Here is a 22,104-nt window from a genome sequence, read left to right as displayed (position 1 = left end):
GATCCTGTGCGTGCACCGGGTTGGTAGCTGGTTGATGGAGTGGAACTGAGTTGCAAACAGACCATTCTCATCTAGAGGCAGAAAATGCCACTTTAATTTACTAAGTGGGGCACTTCCCTACTGTGGCGATAGATGGGGGGCAAATATGGCAGTGTCTGTGAAAGCATTCCATAAACTGTGCAGTGCTGTGGATGTTAAAAGTTAGATTGCCCTAGTCAGGGTTACTTTTGCTGTGATGAAACACCATGACCAAAAGCAAGTTGGAGAGGAAAGAGTTTATTTGGCTTACACTTCACCATTGCTGTTCATGACTGAACAAAGTCAGGACAGGAACTCAAATTGGGCAGGAATCTGGAGGTGGGAGCTGATACAGAGGCCAGGGAGGGGTGCTACTTACTGGCTTGCTCATCATGGCCGACTATCAATTGCTCAGCCTGCTTTCTTATAGAACCCAGGACCACCAGCCCAGGGATGGCACCACCCATAATGGGCTGGGCCCTCCCCCATTCATTACTAATTAAGAAAATGTCCCACAGGCCTGCCTATCGCTCAGTTTTATGGAGGCATCTTCTTAATTGAGGTTCCCTCCTCTCAGATGACTTTGACATGTGTCAGGTTGACATAAAACTAGCCAGCACAGTGATGGAGCAGAGATGGATTTTGTGACTACACAGGAACTGCTGAAAAGGCCTAACCTGAGAACTCCTGCTATCCCATTTGAACACATTCCTATGTGAACCAAACAGACTCAGTGCTGGACATTGGACCCAGGGCCTGACACATGGTAAGCTCATGTTCTACCACTGGGTGACTCTGTCTTCTAGTCTGCTTTTATTATTATTTTATATTTTACCCCCTCACTACCCCCTCACTTGTTTCCTTCTTCCTGATCCATTTAGACTGTTTCTTCTCTCCTCAGAGGTCTCTTCTATTTTTATGTGTGTATAGCATGTGTGCATGTATGTGTGTGCATGTTTGCCTATGTGAGTCTATGTGCACGTGTGTGTGAAGGCCAAAGGTTGATGTAGGATGCCTTTCTTCATTTCTCTTCTCTCTTATTGGAGGTCAGCAATTTGGCTGGTCTAGTCAGCTTGCTGCAGGGATCCTCTGTCTCTTTCTCTCATGGAGTCGGGGATTACAGGCCGCCCACCACTGTATAAAGCAGCATTTACATTGGTGCTCAGGATCCCAACTCCAGTCCTAATACTTGCACAGCAAGGACTTCATCACTGATTGTGTCTCCTCTGTACACACACACACACACACACACACACACACACACACACACACACCTGGATTGTGCACCTGAGACAGGCACTACTTGTCTTTTGGAGTGTTAGCCCTGCTCTTACTGAGGGAGATACAGAGCAGTGGCTGAGGACAGGAATCAGTTCCAGCAAGGCAGTGCTCCCACTTATTTATGTCACCTCAGGGTTCCTTGGGTAAGCCAACTCAGTTACAGGGATGCCTGCCTCTCGCACAGGTGTCCCCAGGATCAAGAATAGTGCTGGACACCTAGGAGCCCCTCATTGTTCACTGAATCAATTGCAGGTTGGCTTCCCTATGCAATAAACATCCCTCCCTCCAGCCATTTCTTCTTCCAACCACACTATAAAACAAGTCTCCCTCACCCCTGGGTAATAATCTTGTCTCGATGGCTTGGGAGAGAGGAAGATTCCTGTTTTGACTATTGCATTTGTGTAGGCATTTCTGCCTGGGGTAGCTATTTTTTTTCCTCTTATTTTCAGGTCACTTTTCAGTTATCCTCTCCACACCTAGTTTATAAAAAAAGATTTATTTTTAAATTATGTGTAAGTGTGTCTATGTGTGGGTATGTACACATGAATGCAGGTGCCTGCCCAGGCCAGAAGAGGGCAGCAGATCTTCCTGGAACTGCTTGATGAGATTCTGGGAACTGAACTTGGTCCTCTGCAAGAGCAGCAAGTGCTCTTAAGCTCTTAACAGCTGCACCATCTTTGCAGTCCCCAAGCCATATTTAAGGCGACCATACCGTGGGCTTAGTCAGCATTTGTGAAGCAGTGTGTGCCATCGGAAGTCGGAGGACAGCTGGGATTCATCCATCCTTTTGTGTTATTGTTGTGTGCGCTGAGCTTTACTCAAGAGCCTAATGCTCAGGGACTAGGGACCATTGTCCTTTTAGCAGGAGACTTAATCTGACTCAGGATAAAAGCAGTAGTAGATAAGACGTGTTGAGATATCACGTTCATTTTTATCCCATCTTCTGTGTTAATTCCTCAGTGTGAATTCATGGGTGTAAGATGTCCTTTTGTTCTTTATTCAGTTGCTTATTTATTGTGTGTATGTATGTGTGTGTGCGCATGCGCGTGTGCGTCTGTGTCTATGCATCCCTGAAAAGGTCAGAGGTCAGCCCTGGGTACCTGCCTCCATCACTGTCTACCTTATTTTTCTGAAACAGATTCTCTCACTGAACTGATTTGGCTAGACCAGTTGGCCAACAAAAGCCCACGAATCTGGCCATCTCTACCTTTCTAGTACCAATTACAGTCCAATTTTATTTTTGGCATGGGTTCCAGGAATTTAACTTAGGCCCTAGTCCTTACAGGGCAAGCACTCTGCTGACTGAGCCACTCCCCAGTTCCGTAAACTGTCAATTTTAAAAACGAGCACTGGTCTTATTTTAGAACTGTCATCCTCTTTTGTGGATATGTGATCTGTCTCAACAAGGCCATTAATGCTATTTTCCCGGTAACATTTGAGTTTGTCAATACTATTGCTGTGGTCAATAGAGCACTTAGGTAATTATTGCATCCTGCAGTATTGAGCATCTTCACTGTACTTAAGGAAAAGTACCCACGTATCTAAAAACAAGGTCCAGATACACAAGTGAGTTCCTGAGTGTTTGGGAGAAAGGGATGCTGGGAATCTAAGCCAGGGCCATAGAGAAGTGTTTTTTTTTTCTTTTAACAAGAAGGGTTGTATTCCCCAAAGATTCATATTCCTTTTAGTCTTGGGCTAAGGAGAGACTGGGAATCCAAGAGTTCAGAGATGGAAGATACTTCATGCAACCTCCCAGTGTCCTGGAGTGCCCTGTTCCTCAGGCAGCCCTGGCAGACGACCATCCATCTGCTTGTATACTCCCCATGCTGGGGAGCTCATTATCTTCCTGGGCAACCTATAAATTCTTTCTTATTTGAGCTAAAACCAGCCCCTCCATGGCTTTGATTTATTGGTCCTGGTTTGGAGCATGGTAGGGAAGATCTTAAATATTTGAATGTGGCTTTGGTCTTTTCCAAATTTAGGTAATTAAATTATTTGAAAATTGAGTTTTTTTTTTTCTGGAGGTGGGGCTGGAATCTGGAAGAACAGGAGTGGGAATGATTGCATGTTTGACTCTTAACACTCAACGTGAAGCTCTTGCTGCAGGACCGGCTAGCTGGTGAAGAAACGAACTCTCAGTATCCCAAAGCTGGGCACTGCCCACTGCCTAACAGCGCAGCGGTCCTTTCTTCCACAGGGATGAGTAGGAGCCTGGCCTGGGTGACAAGGAGTCCTACTAACCTTTCCTTCTTCTGTTCTCAGTTCTTCAGAGTGTTGCACTAGATTATGTTTTCTAAAAGCAGAAAGCATGCCCACTTTTTCTTTCTGTCTCCTATAGGGCCTAGCACCTTATCTGGCAGATAGAAAGTGCTCAGCAGAGCTGACCAAAAGGACTGGCCAGCGTCCTGTTGAAATACACAAACATGGAGAAAATGTACACGTGAAATATAAGCAGATACTTATATGCACATGTACATATAAGAACACACATACAAATCCTTTTTTTGAGATAAAATCTCACAGCTTTGAACTTCTGATCCTCCCTCATCTACCACCAGAGTGTTGGGGTTACAGCAAATGCCAGCAGCCCTGATTTATGCAGTCCTGGGGATCAAGTCCAGGGCTTGGTGTGTGTTAGACAGGCAGTCTACCAAGTGAGTTATATTCTCTAGCCCTGTATGCACACTTAAACACTACAAACCTTCAAATAACTTCACAACAGCCCCGTGTCACTTCCAGATGGTTCGCAGGAAGACTTAATGCTACCATTCCGACTGAACTGTACCCTGCATAAATTCAAGATGCCAGCTCCCCGGGGAATAAAGGAACTGTCGTCTTATTTTTGACACCCTGGGACAGGTCGTTGCGTGGAAATGACAGACCCTGTGCTCAATACTAGCTTCTGCTCGAGTGACAGGCTTTGCTCCTGGGTTGTCCATGCTGCCCAGCTCCTCACCCTCTTACCCCCTGGTCTGGTCAAGTGTGTTGTCTCTCTCCTCTCACTCTGGGGGATGGAGAAAGAAGACAATAGCAGGCTGGGGAGATGGAGCTTCTTTAATCCCTGTTCACATTTTACCCCATCTGAGCTAAGACCCCTGCCCTTTCTCACTGTGATGATTGCCCCGCTCACTTCAGGCAGTGGGTGTCCTTCCTGAGCCAAAAGCCAGTCAGTCTGAGTCTTAGGCCAGTTCTGTCACCTCCTTCCTGGGTGGTTTATTTCTCTAATGTGGCAGAGTCACTAGCCTAGTGGAACCAAGTGAGGAGGGACAATGCATCAGAAGAGGTTGCTGGGACAGAGGACCCCCTTGACAATGGGGCTAGAGGATACTAGCACCCATTTCCCATACCAGCACAGTTGTGGAGTAGACCTCCAGCCAGAGTGCAGATGGGGATTCTAAGTTTTTAACCCACAGCTAAAGCCCCTCAGCCACAACTGTTGAATTCCATAAATAACATTTCCCTTCCCCCCTCTTGCCCAGCCTCCCAGCCTGGATGATGACCATGTGTTGGGTGACTTTTCTTCGGTAGATGTGAACAAATGTCTATCCACTCCAGACAGACTGAAGAAATGATTCTACCCAAATCTAGCTTCACGACCCAGTGAGTTTGTTAGGGTTACTTACATGGTGGTATCACCCCATGAGTGTTGACTCATAAAACTGTATCCCTGGAGCTTGGTAAACAACACGTAGCCAGCATGGCGTATCAGAATCTCCTCTCCTGAGCAACTGCTACAATAATCCAGGGCAGAGCATGTGAAACATACACATTTTGGGAGCTTCCTTTTAAGTGTCCTGCATTTCCTGAACCTTTTACATTTTGCTTGTTTTCTGAGACTTTGCAAGGAAGTAACTACCTAACACCATGCACCCAAGTTAGCTGCACACGGAGCACAGCACAGGAAATACCTGAAATCGGAATGGAGCGAAGCGTCATCTACATACCCTCTGACCAACTGCGTGGGGCGATTTATGGATCTTTCCTGGTTCTACTTTACTTCCAATCCTGGCAAAAGATTAATTTTTTTGTTTGTTTTTTATTTTGTTTTACGAAACAGGGTTTCTCTGTGTAACAGCCCTGGCTGTCCTGGAACTCAATGTATAGACCAGGCTGGCCTCAAACTCAGAGATCTGCCTGCCTCTGCCTCTCAAATGCTGGAATTAAAGGCATGCACCACCACCACCTGGCTAATTTTTAAAACCTTTAGAAAATAGTGTTTTAAAAAGTTTTAATTATGTGTCTATGTGTGCAAATGCAGGTGCCTGAGGAGGTCAGAGGGGCCAGAGCCCCCTGGAACTGAAGTTACGGGCGGTTGTGAGCTGTTTGGTGTAAATGCTGGGAATCGAACTGGGGTCCTCTGGAAGAGGAGTATGCACTCTGAGCTGTCGAGTAGAACCACGGACTTTCTTGAAGAGCCAATGGCCATGACAGTTTCTCTCTTTAGCTGAGTAGGAAGTGAAAAGTGAGACCTGTACCATGGGGGTAAGTCAGGGCTTCACACTGGGGACCAGAGCAGGGCTGCAGAGCTGAGATACTCGGACATCTCTCGAGGGCAGTTTGGATTTTTGTTTTAATTTTAGTGTGAGAAGCAATCTTTATGCCCAAACTAATGAAATGGAGATAAGAGGTGCTTGGGGGAGGGAGCTACGTTCTAATACAGCGGTCAAGTGTGGGGAGAAGCCTCTTAATACTCCATGGAACCTTTGCAGCCAGCTCGGCTGAGCCAGGTGGCGGCCTAAGCCTTGGGAACTACGTGTGTCCACCTTACATGCCACATGTATTTGCTCTTTGCCAGTACATGTCCATCATGTCATTGGCCAAAGCTACTGTAGATTCCAAAGCTTGAGTAAAAGCCAAAGACTATTTCTTCTTCTAACATCAATTCTGTTTACAAACTAGTTTGTTAGACATTATCTTTTACCAGTGAACCATGTTTCCCTCCAACAGGTGGCAAGGACACAGGATTTCTTTCAATCTGGAATTTGAGAGAGGGGTTCTGATAGGGTCAATAGACTACACCACAGTATGGATGTATAGTCAGGCTCTTGCTTCCTTCAACCTCAAGGTTCTTCAATGTGAACAACCTCCAGTCTGGATTCTGCAAAGACATCAAATGTAGCAAGCACCCATTGTGTCGTGGTTCATCTGACCCAGGGCCAGTCTAATATGCCAGAATTATGATCCCCCCAACCTCCCCCACCCTGCACGAACTTTTATTCTGTAGAGCTTGCACTCTCTTTGTGAATTGTGACAAACCATCACAGGAATCTTGGGAAAAGAAACTGCAGCTACATTTGATGGGAGCAGCCCCCAACATGATCAGGCGTTTTCCTGGTGTGGCTGGCAGCCCAAGCCCAAGGATTGAGGAGCAGAGAACAGGTTGTGCTGAGCAACTTTCCAGAGATGACTGACAATCAGAACTGGCAACAAGCAGTGGCCATCCATCATTGGATGACCCCAGGCCAAGGTGGCAGCTGCCGGAAACAGACATGAAGATCCTCGGTAGCAAGAAACAGAATCAAGACCCCAGGTGCAAACTGCCCTGTTGTGAGCTTCTGCCAGCCTAGACATGGCTTCCCTACAGCCTTTGTGGTGAGAAAGGGGTTGGAAACTCTTCAGGCTTGGCTTTCGCTCCGTCCTGTCCACCAGACTTGGCAGCTACCCTCTGATTGGTCCCCATTCTGTGCCTCATTTGCAAAGACACAGCCAACCAATGATGATGCCCCTTGGTCTCTATAACTCAGATGCATGGGATGTCTGTTGTCAAACATCTGGTGAGAGAAGAAAGGAGGAAACTTCTTTTGCCCTTCAGATCCACTGGAGACGGTCCACTTCAAGAATCCTGCTTTAGGGACTGGCCAGCAGGACTCTTCTAATGCTGGGCAATTCTTCTAATCTTGGACAGTTCCTTCTGTCCAAGACATGTCACACCTGACACCTGCTGTCCACAGACTTGGTCTTCAAAGAACTGCTCTCCGTCGGCACCCCAAGGCTTGCTGGAGCCTAGGTCTGTAACTCTTGCTGGCAACCTCACGGTTGGTAGTGGGCCATCATCATGAAGTTTGGACCTTGCATTTTGCTGTTTGAGTAGTCACTCCTGCGGGGTCACCCTCTATCGTATTGCAATGGTCATTCCCATGAAAATAAATTCTCCCGGGGTTTTTCACCCTTCGCTGTCTGCCCATGTCATTTTTTGGAGGATGGGAGGAAGACAAGAACCCAGCCGGAGACAGGAGAAACCACATTCTCCCACTGAAGAGAAAGTATTCAGCTTCAGCTGGGCAGCGGTGGTGCACGCCTTTAATCCCAACACTCAGGAGGCAGAGGCAGACAGATCTCTGTGAGTTCGAGGCCAGCCTGGTCTACAGAGTGAGTTCCAGGACAGGCACCAAAACTACACGGAGAATGCTTGTCTCCAAAAAAAAAAAAAAAAAAAAAAAAAAAAAAAAAAAAAAAAAAAAAAAATCAGCTTCATGGCTGTAACTGAGGCAAAATACAAAGAGGGGGAGAGGCTAAAATATAAATATGGGAGAACAAGCTTACAGGCTATTAGAGCAGACACGAAACAAGTAAGCAAGCATAAACCCTAACAAGTACAAGAGAAGACCAGAGAAAAATGAGTTCTGGGGGGAAGGGATCAGATAGTGAGGTCGGAGAAGCTTCTGGCAGGGACAACTCCTCAAAGATTGGAATGGTGAAAATGCACTTGCAGGGGAGGGAAGATGGCAACCGCACACGTGCACACACTCTCTCTCACACTCACCCCCACCCACGGACTTGTGTGTCTATGGGGAATTCCAGGCAGCATCCGTGTGCTAAGGCTCAGGAGCACAAAAGGAGGTGAGCAGGGGGGTTGTTCTGTTTAGGGACAGGGATTCATGTACACAGACCTCACCCCGTCTGTGAGGTCCTGGGGATGGAGGCAAGCACTTTACCAGTTGAGCAGTATCCCCAGCTTCAAAGTAAGAGCCTTGGTACTGACGAAGCCTGCAGTGGGAAGAGGTGGTAGCAGGGACCTTTGACCCACGCGAAGGCCGTTTGGACTCAGTGTTACCTTATGGTAACATGGGGTCAGTGGAAGGAAAGGTGGCCCATGTTACCTATACCCCTCTGGCAGCTGATTGAGGAAACTCTGAAGGGAGCCAGCGCCTCAGACCCGGAGTCGGTTGGAAATGGTTGGAAGAGAGAGTGGCGGGTGATGTATGGACGAGTCACGTGGTTGCTGGGGGTCTCGGATGGCCCCATTTTTGCAAGCCGGTTATCACCAACTTGTGTTGAGTCTTCACAGGTGCTTCTGGGAGAGAGCCGGTAGGTGATGCAGAGCAAACACTTCCTTTTATGGCTGTACCTGAGGCCAATGCAAAGAGAGAAGGGCTAAAAATAAACACAGCAGTACAAACTTGTGCGGGCTCCAGCAACCAAAGAACTTGGATCCACCAGCTAATCATGATGGCCAGGTACACAGAGTCCTGTCTGTCTCGCCCAGCATGGGAGCTGGCTGTGAGTGATGCTTCAGGCAAGAGGGCCCTGTTTCCCATCTCCTCTGCTTCACCATTTAAGATGAGAGGCCTGCTCTTGTACTCTGATCTCTCCCTACTTCTAGACGTTACCTTGCGGGGGCTTGAGTCTGGACGCAAGTGACAATGCCTATGAGGAATATAACAGAGTATGAGTATTGAGTATCTCATCTCCTCAGCTAACCACGGGGATGGGGGAGTCAGAAGGGTGGGTAGAGAATAGGCAAGGTAAAGGTAAAGGTAAAGGCAGGCTTCTCCGGCACCAGTTTGCAGGGGCTCCTTCCTTCTAGGGGAAGACTCAAAGAAGATCCATCCTTGCAGGAAGTGAAGAGATTGAGGTCTTCACAAGGCAACTACTAAGGTTGCCACCAACAGTTGTGGAACTGTGCCAAAGACCCCCGCGCCCCCATCACGCCTTCCTTGGCTCATAAAATGAACTTCCAAGGCCAAAGAATGTGAAGCAACATTTCTCATACCTAGTATTTTCCTTTCCCGATTCTTAAGTGTCTAATGTGCTGATCTCGAGTTCTTCCAGTAGACCATGCATGGCACTTTGAAGTCACCAGATATCACCCAGTTGGCTTCCCTTGCTTTTAGAGAGGGAACTGGAAATCATGGGAATGCGACGTGGCTTATCCTGGTCACGGGGATGCCCCTCACTGCGGCCATCCCAGGGCAGGTATTGCATATGCTACTGTCCTGTCGCTCACACAAACAAGTTCTAGCATTCCAAGGCAGGGAAAGGCCATGCAGTGAAAGCTCAGTTCTTTAGAGTCCGTCCACCTCAGGATGGGAGTGTCCCACTGGCTACCTTAAACTCATTCATAAGACCCGGTTAGGTTCTGCTGGGCAGTGGTGGCGCATGCCTTTAAACCCAGCACTTGGGGGGCAGAGGCAGGCAGATCTCTGTGAGTTCAAGGTTTGTCTGATCTACAGAGCGAGTTCCAGGACAGCCAAGGATGCACAGAGAAACCCTGTCTTGAGCAACCCCACCCCCGCCTCCGCCGCCCAAAAAGAAGATGGGGTTAGGTTCACCTTGACATCTACCTTGCAAAGCTGACGTGAAAGATTTTGGAAACGATACTTGCATGAGTGCTATAGTCTTGACATACAGTAAGTGTTAGATAATACTAGACTGAAGAAATGGAACCCTATCCAACATGGGAAACTCCTGTCCAATATGGCGGCTCCCATGCCCAAAGAGCACTCATAAAGCCCAGTCTGGCAGCGAAGGAGGGAGAACAGGATCTTGCAGCCACATTTCTCCCTGGCGGCAGGTAACTCGGGACTGGCTCAGCCTTGCTGCCCTCTCAGAATAGGCAGTGTCAACAAAAATCCTGCAGTCCGTGTGTTGTCCTCTAAGCCCGGGAGCTAACCAAGTATGTCTACAACAGTAGTTCTCAACCTGTGGATTGTGACCCTTTGGAGTTACAGGGGTCTCCTAAGACCATTGGAAGACACAGATTTTTACTTTACAATTCATAACAGCAGCAAAATTGCAGTTATAAAGTAGCAATGAAAATAATTTTGTGGTTGGGGGTTCACCACTATGTGAGGAACTGTATTAGAAGGTCTTAGCGTTAGGAAGGTTGAGAACCACTGCTCTAGAACAAACCCTTTACAGAGACTTCGGGGTGTGCCAGCGGTTGGGTGTGAGGGCAGAGGGTAGAAGATAGGAAGGTCACAGGGCTGATTTCTGGGTTTGTCCAAAGCTGAGACTCTGGGTTTGAAATGAGGAGCTAATAGATTTGAGAAAGTCACGTGTCCCTAGGCCTTCTGTCTCCTGTTCTCGTCTTTTCTAGCCTGCTTTTGCAGGTAGCTGTGATGCAGTCAAATAAATGATCCCTGAACCTCATGCCAAGAAGCTTGGTTCCCCCTTAGTCCTGCCCCCTGCTCCCGGTGAAGGCTGGACCTTTCGTAGCCCGGATTTCCTTGTGTGTAGCATGAAGTGACCCCTCCACCCAGGAGGTCTGTGTGCATAAACCGGCGGTCTGCCGAACATGAGTTGTTGTTCTTCAGCCTCCTAAAACGGTGTGGTCTAAGCAAAGCCTCCCCAGCTCTGTGCCACCACCGAGGAGGCCACCTTTCTTACACTTCGTCCCTCGCTCTGGTCCCTAAAACGCCACCAGGAGTCGCCCTTTGCCCGCCGATGAGGGCCAGACTAATAATTCCTCCGGGCCGGGGCTGCCCCTTGGCGCAAAGCTGTGGAGTGTGCCCCAGCTCCCTCCTTGGGGTCAGTCCTCTGCAGCGCCCACCCGGAGCCCCCCATCTCCTCCCCGCCATCTCCTGCTCTGCACGAACAGGGCGGCTACAAGTTTGGTCCGGGCTGCTCGGGTCCCCGCCGCTCCACCGCCCGGGTACCTAGGCCCCGGTCGCCAGCGAAAGCCCCCTCCAGCGAGCAGAGACGCAGGCGACCGCAGCCCCGAAGGGACGCCCCCTCCCCGGCCCGCCGTGTGCGGGGCCGCCGCAGTTCCCTCATTGCCCGCCGGGCGGCGCCCCAGTGCCTCTCCGCGCGCCTCCCGCGCTGCCCGCTCCCGGCTCGCTCGCAGCCGGACACAGACTCTGCCTTCGGCTGCTGGCGGATCGAGCTGGAGCCGCCGCCGCTGCTGCGGAAGAAAAAAAAAAAAAAAAAAAAGGAAAACAACAGCCCGGCCTCGGGCCGAGCAGCGTCGGGTCCCCGGCTCGGCGCCCGGAGTGCGGAGCCGCCCAGGTAAGGGCAGCGGCCCCCGCGCCGCCCCTGGCCCGCACCCTGCGCTGTCCCCGCGCCCCCCGGGGCTGCGCCGCACCCCGACTTCTGACGTCTCCGCCGCTCGCTCCCTCCGGGCCGCGGCCCGCACCCTGCCTGGCCCCGCTCCCGCCTCCAGCTGCCCAGTCCCCTGCACTCCGATGCCTGCGTCCCCCGATTCTCCACCGAGACCCCGCCACCCTGCCCCGTACTTCCTCTAGTCTCCATCCCCGCCTGCTTTGCCCCCTGCGCATCCTCTCCTCGGTTCCGACCCTCCCGCGGTGATCCTCCCTCTTCCCGGTCCAACTCCCAGCCCAGCCTCTGCCCCCTGCAGGGATGACGGCCCCTTCCCGACACTGGCGATTCTCCCCTGCCTCGTCACCCTCGGCTTCTCCTGCGGGCCGCTCTTCCCCGCCACCGTCCCCGGTCAGACCAGCCCGGCTCCCAAGCCCCCTTCCCCCCTTCCCTCTTTGCCATCTGTCTTGACCGCCCCTGCCCGGGCCCTGGACTCCGGCCACCACCACACCCCCAACCCTGCACGCCGTCTTGCTTTGGGCCAAGCCAGCGTCCTATCAGAAATGACCCTCCTTCCTGCGACTAATGGGCCTCTTAGCCATCCCACCCTAGTTCACCCGAGTGGGAAGTGAGGGAGAAACTCTGGAGACCTGCATTGGGCGCTGGAGGGGGGAAGGGGCTAGGCGGAGGGGGAGGGGAGCTCAGGAGATGTTCTTCAGTGAGGACCCGGCAGAGCCTGAGGGGCTCCGACCTGGCTGAGGGTGGAGGGCGCCCTGGTGACGGCCGGGACAGGGGGTTCGTCCAAGGCGCCAAGAGCACCTGTGCCTCCCTCCCCCGGCTCCCTGGAGCTGAGGAAAGTGAGGGAGGAGGTGGAGCCTGGGGAGAGTTGGCCGAGGGCTTTGGGGTGGGGGGAGGCGCGACCGAGGGGTTAGATAGGGCCCTCTGGCCCGGCTGCCTGGCAGTGGCAGGGCCATGCAGGCTGAGCTGGTCCCTGCCTGGACCTTGGGCTGTATGGCTCTTGGCATCTTTACTTGATGCTGCCATCTTCCTCCTGGTGCTGTTGTCTGGTGATGCCACGCGGTGCCACCTCCCTGCCTCCCTCCAGTGGCTCTTCTGGGCATGTCTCCCAGGGGCCTGGGTTGTCTGGAAAGAGAAGGGGAACTCTGGCTGGGCCTGGCCACCGTGCCTGGCAAGTAGACATCTCTTAAGACCAGAGCAGGAGGACTACGGATTGGCCAAGAGGATTGAGCCCTTCCTGCCAGGGACAAAGAGAACTACCTTCTCTTTGGCTCCCACGGGTCCTCTGGTAGTAGTGGCCCTTCCAGGAGCCCCTGGAAAAGGCTAGCCTTGCATCCCCTGGGATAGAGCTGCAGGGGTGTGGCTTAGAAAAGAGCGGTCCTGCCCTGCCTTAGTCCTAGAATGTCCTAGTGGGGGCAAGGGGCTGAAGAGGTCGGCTATGTGGCAGCTCTGGCAGGGAAGGAAGCCCCTGGAATTCCACTGGGCATCCTCGGGCTGCCTTTATTTGCAGAAGCAGCGGCTCATGCTTCATCGTTAATCGGGTTTATTATTTTCCTCGCTGGCTGGATGTGTTCCTCAAGGTCGTGACCCTTTGGAGAGTTAATCTAATATGCACACGTTACAGTGTCTGGGTTTGTTTAATTTCCCAGATTATGTTCATTTCTTGTGGCTTGGGCTTGCCCACCAGCCTTGTGCCTGTCTCTCCAGCTCCACCCCCCTGTCTTCCTGGACCTGTCACTTGAGACCTGGAGGCTGGACTGGTTCTAGCAGCGGGGAGAGAGCAGATCTGATGGAAGGAGGGGAGTTGAGTTTTCGTGTTTTTCTCTCCTCTAGACATCTCAGTGATTAACTGAAGCTTTCCTTGCTCCGAAAGTTTGTTCTAAAGCGTTCTCTTTCCAGTCTGGCTTCCTTTAGAATGCAGAGGGAACTTTTGCATGATAGAGAGAAATGGATTCTTCTCTAGAAGGTTCAGGAGATTGGGGGTGGGGGGGTGGGGTGGGTTCAGCTGCTCTCTGGGGACCTCAGCCCCCAGAGATAGGAAGGAGGACAAGCAGGCCTGGGTGAGATGGAAAGCCCAGAAGGAGGCTAGAGTGCTTGATGAGGAGGGTAGCTGTGGTTTGTGCCTGGGAAGAGGGCACTCTTGTCCTGCTGCAGAGTACTCATCCCTTCTGAGGGACAGACTTCCGCGGGCCTCTGAACACTGCACCGGAGGGGCCCGCTTCAGCCTCAGCAGCGTTTGCTGTGTCTGCCAACAGCCCCGGGAAGAGGCATATTGATTGACCCACAGGAACTGAGGCTCAGAGATTTACATTTGCCCCAGACTCTGGTCTGCGGTGCTGTGCTCTTGGGCAAGTCCTTGTCTTGTTCTCAGCTGCTCGGAAAGCCCCTCCCGGCATATGCTCTTTCTGCGCATGCTTTTATTAATCCTCTCTCCAGCATCAGCACAGCTGACCACCTTGGCTTCCCACAGTGGGGTTCTCACAGATTGCTCCATCTCAAGGGCCCACAGCACCCATGGGCTACAGGATAGAGTCCAGAGGACTTTGCTAAGAATTGAAGGCCCTCTGTAGATGGGTCCCAGTATCATGTCGGGCCACGGCCTCTGGAGTGAACTGCCTTCCCCCCTCAGCACAAGCTCCTCATGTTCTCATCCACACCCATCCTCCTTTCTGCCCTGCACAACCTCCTGAGCAGCCTTCATGGGGCAGCTAGAACCTTCCATGGCATGGGCGGGCAGATGCTCCAACTGCTAACCGGAGACACCTGCCTTCCCATTCCCACATCATTCCCTGCATGACCTTGGCTGAGCTGCCTACCCTCTCTAAGCCTCTCACTTTCCTCTCCTGTAAAACCAGGAGACTCTCTGCTTCAGAGGCCTGACACCATGGGATGTGAGGACATGGGGGGGGGGTGATGGGTCACGAGCCAATGGCAGCTCAGGTGGGACTCTGGGCTGTATTCTCTGCATCGCCGTTCCTCCACTTTCTGTTGGTGGGCTGGGTCAGCTACTAGCCCTGACTGGTACTGAAAACGATTTGTCCTTGTATGTGTCCCCACCCAGACAGTGACTCCCTCGAGGAGCCAAGCCTTTGCCTGACACCTGTTCACATTAGCCATCCTCCAACAGAGCGGCACTGCCCTTCAGCCCCTCTAACCTGCTCATAGTGGGGACATAAGAACGGGATGCTACTTGATTATAGCATTTTGCTATGTAAAATAGAGGATACCTTATGTTGAACAAATCCAATATGAAAACAGTGTTATACCACAGAACTAGGCTGGCTAACTTCTGGGAAGGAAGGAAGGAAGGAAGGAAGGAAGGAATCAATTTAATATTGTATTAGCTGAGAACTCGCTTGTTTTGCTCCATCACTCAGCTGCCCTGTGAGTTAGAGACGAGCATCTGGGTCTTTACAAATGAGGTCTGAGGTCCCAGGGGGCCCTGCAGTGTCCCGTGCTCTGGCCTGTGACACGAAGCAGCGACAGCTTCAGACTCCAGCTTCCTCCCTATACTTGGGCAGCCCTTGCTTCCAAAAGCAGGAGTGGCTGGACATGCCATTGACTTACCTGCAGCCCAGGGTACCTGCAAGAGTCTCTGCCTGCAGGGCAGGCTCCAGCCACCCTTCTTTCCACCCCCAAGAGGGTTTGGGCAGAAAGCTGTTCCCGGTAACTGTTCTGGCTGAAAACGACAGCTTGATTGTTAGTGTGTATGTGTTGATGGATGTGTGAAGCTGTGTGCAGATGTGTGCAGGCTGGGGCCGCCAGGGGGCTCAGGGATAAGAAGGCTTCACCGTAAGGAGAGTGAGTAGGAATTGTGAGGCAGGGCAAGGGGAGAGGGGACAGGGTGAGTGGAAGACTGGACAGGGCGGGTGAAGAAGGTGTGTCTGCTCCAAGGGTTTCCCTTGGAGGAACCGTGGAGACTTAACTGAATCCGAGAAGTCCTTGAATGACGCCCGAGGGGGAAAAGACTCAGGTGGGGGCAGCAGGCTCGGGGGAGCTGTTGAAGATTCTTGCTTGGGCAGAGGAGTGTTATGCTGAAAAGGGGGTTGAGGGCTTAAGCGGGGGTGACGGCAGCAGAAAGGGGGAGCTTGAATGACATTTCCAAGGCACAGCAGAACGTGCGGACAGATTGGGAACAGCAGATGAAGGAGCAGGAAATGTTGGGATAACTTCGAGGTTTCTAGCCCTGGAGCCCAGAGAGAAGGGTGATGCAGCTTTCAGAAATAAGAAAGCCAGAAGGGGAACGGCTTTGCTCAGACTACGTGGAGCATTTGGGGACTGGGTTGGGTGGCCCGTGGAGTTCCTAGATAGCAACTGAGCAGTCGAGGGCGGAGCTGAGCCTCTGGCATGTGCCCCCCCCCCCCCCCCCCGGGGACTGTCATATAGCTGGTTTGATGCTGGGATCTTACCTCCCATCCTCCTGCCAACTCTGCTGTCCCCCTTCATGACACCTGGACCCTGTGTCCAGCGCTAGCTGGTCTCAGTATCTGTCGGTTCCTGGAGACCCAGTGGAGTGTCTGGGCAGGCAGGAGCCACTATGTCTTTGCTCACTGAGATGTCCCTACGCGTGACAGAGTAGGTGTGAGTAAATATTTGTCCTACTTAAGGGGCTTCAACTCAGGCTGATCCAGTGTTTGCCACAGAGGAAATGCATAGGCTGTGGTCCCTGGAGGCTGCAGAGGGCAGTCCTAGCCTCGATGCTCAGGCCACACTTGCTGATTTTGTGACCACTCCTTTTATTCGCCACCACCTAGAGGGTCTTGGTTTGTGCAGACAGCAGCCCCAAGGACTGCCAGACCCCCAAGCTGACAGCCCTCAGGTCCTGACTCTGAGACGACATCCAATGGCTCTTTAGGACTAGAAAGCCTGTGAGAAGTCCACAGTCACCATGAGAGCTGCAAGCCCTCCCGCTCTGCAGCTGCGGCTCCCACCCCCACCCCGTCTTTATCTCAAGAAGCAGTCTTCTCAGTGGAATCAGGAAGACCAGACAGTTATGGTAGTGTCCCTTCAGGTTGTGTCTAGGAGAGCGTGTGGTGTTTGGGCTATGGAGAGACTGACAAGGAAGTTGGGGTATCCCTAGAGTCACCCCGAGCATCTAGGGGAGGGAGGATTGCTAGGGGCCAGTAGAGGGCCTCCCTCGTAGCCCCACCCGCCCAGGAGGAAGTAAGGAGAAGCCCACTTCTCAGAACTGGGGAGTCCTAGTGCTGGCCTGAGACTAGGTGGCTAGCAGTAAATACATGTTTAGAATGGGAGCTGAAGGGCTGGAGTTAAAGAGGAGGATTTAATAGAATGAGAAATCAATAGCCCGGAGGAGGTTCAGATGTGTAAGTGAGAGGCCGGCTGCAGGGCACGCTTAATCCAAAAGAAAAGTTTCGGATGATAGGGAGACGGAGGCACAACCAGGCGGAGAGCTAGATTTAACTGCTCTACTCTCTCCTGGTGCTGAGGCATGGAGGCTCCAGCCCTGAAGTGAGGGGCAGCCCTTGGCTGGCTCTCTGGAGGTTAGAGAGTCTGGAGGCCTTCCTCACCCCATCAAGGCTCGGCAGTACAGTGGTTGGCACTGTAGCTGAAAACGTTGCGCTGTCTTCTAGATTCAGCAACGGGGTGGGGTGGGGTGTTGGGGGCAGAGGCTGAATCAATCGGCTCTGAAGTGGTCCCTGGGGCCTCTGCAGGCGAGGGAAGTACCCGGCGGTGGCTGCCCATGTTCACATCAGCAGGGTGAGTGCATCTTCATTTCAGAGCTTGTCACTCAAGACTGTAGGTACGGTGTCCCTGGGAAGGTTGGCAGGAGGGTGGTCCACGATGCTCTATGGGGAGGTGATGGAAACTGTCCCTTCGTCCTCCTTTCACTTAATTTTTTTTTAAACCAATGGAGTCTAGACTGGATTTAGAGACTGAGAAAGGAGGATCTGAGGGTCCCAGGGCCACCTGTCCAAGGTGCACAGCAGGGCCATGACAATTGGTACAGAAGGACTGGTAGGAATCCTCAGCTCAGATGGCAGCAACTACCTGGAAAGCATACCATCATTTGCGGGTAAGCTGGGTCAGGGTCAGGACTCTTGCCCTAGGTCTAGTCTCTGTCTGAGGACCAAGATGGAAAGCCACCTAACATCTGTCCCAAGGGTGAGACAGCGGTTCTCAGGAACACCTGTTCCTCACAAGGCCAAGAATCTTATGCAGAACAAAGCAGCATTCGCCCGGCAGTGATGCTTGTTTGACTGCCTGGAAGCCCAAAAGCCAGTAGGTTAAACAAGTCACAGGCTCTGGGTCCTGGAATGTCTTGAGGTTGTGCTCCTGCGGATGGTTATCCGGCCTCTGCCCCCTCCTCGTTTTCTGAGAACCACCATCATCTTGCACCCCCTGTCTCGAGTGCTGCTGTGTGTGCTCAGTGTGTCCTGAGCTGGCCTCCGGCTCCTGGGAAGTAGGCACTGCTGTGCTCCCCACTATGAGCAGACCCGTAGGTACATCGCTTGCCCCAGATGACACCTAGCAGTGATCAGAGCCAGAATGCAAATTCCATAGAGCTTGATCCATGCTCCTGGTCTTCCTAAGGCCAGAATACCTTGCTGGGTGGTTGTAAATGTGGAAGATGTGACAGGTCCCCACTCCAACTGCCTACCGTAAGGTGAGTGCTCAGCCAGTGCAAGTGACTTCTAAATTTACTAGGGTCTACTGGGATGTGAAGGTTCCCAATATGCGAGAAATGAAGCCAGCCTTCTATTTCATTCTCCTTGGGAGTTGCGAGGCTTTTTCCTTTACACTGAAACCCCTTGGCCAGGGAGGTGATGATGGCTGTGGAGAGTAGGACTGGAACATATTCAGTTCTTATTCTTACCTGATGGAGGCAATAGTTGCTCGATCCCTGGTCCCCTAGGATTGTGCCAAGGATGCCATGCATCCATTTATGACCGTTTATGGACACACAGTGGGGACAGGAAGGTACATTCCAAGGCTGCGTCCTACAAAGGGTGTCCAGGAATCTGCCATATCTTCTAGGTCCCTGGTGGGGCCTGAAGTCCTGGGGGACAGAAGGACCACTGCTCTGTGAGCTTCTTGGTAGTTAGGGGCATGCTGCACACACCCCATCCAAGGGCCCCAAATTCAGATGACTCAAATCTACGAGCACAGAGTGGGGCCACTAGGGGAGAAAGACCATCAGTCTATTTGAGCTTAAACAGCATCACCCGTCGTTCTCGAGGAAAAGAAGAGGCTGCCAGTGTCCAGGTATATTGGCTGGGACGCCTCTGCCAGTTGGGGTTTGCGGACACAAACAAGACAATTGGGCCATCAGCAGGGCAGATCAACCAGGGTGGTGGTGGTCTTTCATCTCCCCTCAGCTGTCCAGAGCTTGACCTCGGGTATGAGGGGGTGGGGATAGAGCTGACCTTTGTCCTGTATCCCAGGTCAGTGTTTCTGCTGTTTTTCTTGTTCCCTATTTCTGTCCTGAATTGCTGCTGTGAGCTCTGCTACTGAGAGCTCCCCCCCCCCCCCCCCCCCCCCCCCCCCGCATTGCCCCACACTGTCACTGTTAGCCCTCCTTTGGGCTCTTGTTCAAGGTCACACAGCCAAACTGCAGTACCATCCTGTTTGCTCTACCACTGTGCCACCACCCCGGCCAGGCCCTCTCGGGAGAGCTGGCGGTGTGTCTATTGGAGACGACAGCCTCCCAGGAGGCAGGAACTGAGTATCTGGACGTTAGCCAGAATGATGGTGGCAAAGGGAGGCCAGGCAATGCTTAGATGCCTCAGGGAGGTCCTCAGGTCACCTGTCTTCGGTCCTGTGAATGTGGTGTGTACTCAGTATCCCGTCCTCCACACTGCGGGCAGTGCCAGGGGGGAACAGGTACTCAGTGCACGGTAGTCAGTGAGTGAGCGACTTCCTTGGCAGGTCCTTGTCTGCCGAAGCCATATCCTAGGACCCCGGACTAGGACCCCAGTGAGCCTGGGGGTGCGCAGGTGACCTTCAGCACACAGGTGTGTGGGGCTGAGAGTCCACTGTGGAGATCTCCAAACGCCTTTCTCATCTTGTGTGGTACAATCATTCTCAGTGAGATAAACCAGTACAGGGATAATCCTGGGTCTGCCTGCATCTTGACCCAACTGGTCCTTTCACCAGGGACTCCAGGGAGGTTTGTAGTGAGGGCAGAGGCAGAATATGGGGTGACAGCTGTGGTTATAGACCACAGGATAGGGTACACAGCTTCCATGAATAAGGAGTAGGCTGTGGGAGCAGAAGCTGGATCTAGTTAGTAAAGTGACTGGTGTGATGTAGGCCTGTGTGCACTCCAGTGAATTGACTAGAGCCTAGTTGGTTATATGAGGGTCAATGGCAGCATGGGGACTGGGCACCAGAGGAGTAGAGTCCTAGACCCCTCAGTGCAGGAACAAGAGACACGGTGATCTAGGAAGACTCCTAGTCTGATGTCACCTTTTATTGCCTAATCCTGAGCCCACTGGACCTATGCCATGGATTCTTCCTGCCAATGCCAACGCTCCAGGCAATACAGCTATGAGCTGTTTCCCCTCCTTTACCCATTCAGGCTGGTTGACATGGATGCCTGCAGGGCGGGGTTGAAAGAAGTTGGGGTCTAGTGTGAGCCCTGTGGGTGAGCCAAGGTCAACTTGTAATATCTGACCTGAGCCCAGAGTGCAATTCTTTGTTCCTTCTCTGAATGGGAAACTGAGGCTCAGGGACAGGAAGTAACTTCCCTGGTTTGGCGAATCGGGACTCCATACAGGCTCCCCTGTCCTTTCATCAGACTTATCCCCATATGACCTTTCATGAAAAAAGGGAAGGCGTAAGCCTTGCTACCCTCCTCCTGCCTGGCTGAATGCAGTGTTTTCACTCCACCAGAACCCAACTGCTAGCCAGCCTCTGTGAGGCACGTGGAGAAGAGACTGTAGGAGATGTAGAAATCCGTCCAGTTAACTGAAATACTCATCAGCCCCGAGCCCAGCTTGGCTGTGCTGCCTGGGTTGGAATGGGCAAGGCAGGACAAGCTGATGGTTCTCTTCTAGCCAATCCAAAGAAACTTCCGGGAGCAAGCAGATCTGTGGGAAGGGAGGACTTAGCTTCTGAAAGAGAGGCAGGCTTTGATTTGTAAGAAGCTGTTTGGAGACAGGAAAGGCCTGGACAGCCCACGTGAGAGTCCCTCTTTGCTTACTTTGCAGCCTAGGATAAGCCAGTGGGCACATCCAAAGGGAGGGACGAAGAGGAGAAGAAGGCTCCTCACATCATAAGTTCATCCAGTACATTTGGTATGATTTTATTCATATAAACGTCAAAGTACAGGAACAGAAGCCAGGGTAGCAGGTACCCCTGGAGGGGCCCTTGGGATCCGCTGGAATGCTAGCCATACTCTATTTTGTAATCTGAGCATGGCTAACACGGGCCCTCATTAGCTGGCTTGACTCTTCGGTGGACCTTTCTGCCCCTGCCTTCTACTTCAGTTTCAAAAATTGAGACTTAAGTGCTTGCAATTAATATAATGGCCAGGGCCTTATTGCTGAAGTATGGTCACTTGACGGAACATTCAAGAGGGGAGGCGAGTCGGCAGCAGTAAAAAACACCAGGTGGTACTTGTTGAGCGGTGTATGCAGTGGGTCCCATGCCTTTTTCTGTCCCGTCCTGCAACCACTCACATTCGCAAGGGTGGTCCAGGGAGTTTGCTGAAAGTCACCCACCTAGCCGATGGCAGAGGTGTGGCTCAGGCCAGACGTGCCCCAGAGGGCTGGCATTCTCAACCCCTTGCTGGGGTGGCTGGGTGTCTGTCCCCACATCTGGGCCATCTTCGCGGCTCGGGCTCTCGGTCCTGCGCAGCTACAGCTTTCCTGGAAAGTGTGGGGTGTCCTGAGTTCCTGCATGGCTCCCAATCTGGAGGTGCTTCCAGAATGGAAGTATGGAGAAGCAGGAGCCAGGAGAGAGTGTGCACAGGTGTGTGTGTGGGGGGGGGGGTCTCTGGAGCTGCGGAAGGAAAAGGGTGGAAGAGGCTGTCGGCACATAAGGGATGCTCAGCTGTAACCCTCCAGCCAGATCCCACCCGGTGAGGGAGGAAGACTTTCAGTGTTTACCCCGGGGTCGGGGTTGGGGATGGGGGTAGGGAGGAAGCTGCTGCCTCCCTCTGTGGGTTCCCTCACGGTTTTCCAGAGCTCTGCTAGGGATTCACAGCTTCCTAGACACCTAGCTGTTCACCTGGAGGTGGTGGGGGCAGGGCTGGGACTGGGAGGAGCATGCCACCTACCTTTCTCATACTCACACAAAGGCACATTTGGTGTGTGGCCTTGTCTGGGGAGAGGTGGTGGCACTCTATCTGTGTTTATATGCCACTAGCAAAGCAAGCAGGTAAAGCCGCGTTGTTATTCGGGGTTCCTGCGCAGGTGGGAAAAGAGGGCCTGGTGCTGGAGGAAGGGCCTTCTCTCCCAGCTACGGCAGCCTCACTTCACCTTGTCTGGGAGGCCTGCCTCTATCCACCCCTTCACTCTTGGCGTCTCAGACCCTCGCCCTCAGCAGGAACATGCCATGCCGTGTGAC

The 22,104-nt window shown here is 52.4% G+C and overlaps 1 protein-coding gene across 3 annotated transcripts in view; it reads left to right on the top strand.

The window, feature by feature from the left end:
* The first annotated feature begins 11,367 nt into the window (after positions 1 to 11,367).
* Positions 11,368 to 22,104, top strand: part of Grik4 (glutamate ionotropic receptor kainate type subunit 4) — a 433,513-nt gene continuing 422,776 nt past the window's right edge. For all 3 annotated transcript variants that reach the window (XR_013052718.1, XM_076576064.1, XM_076576063.1), the window contains exon 1: positions 11,368 to 11,526. The gene's annotated coding sequence lies outside the window, so the exon portion shown is untranslated. The remainder of the gene's footprint in view (positions 11,527 to 22,104) is intronic.

Source organism: Peromyscus maniculatus, chromosome 7 (genome assembly GCF_049852395.1).
Source record: "Peromyscus maniculatus bairdii isolate BWxNUB_F1_BW_parent chromosome 7, HU_Pman_BW_mat_3.1, whole genome shotgun sequence".
NCBI classification, from domain to species: Eukaryota; Metazoa; Chordata; class Mammalia; order Rodentia; family Cricetidae; genus Peromyscus; species Peromyscus maniculatus.
This window is presented reverse-complemented; position numbering and strand designations above follow the sequence as displayed.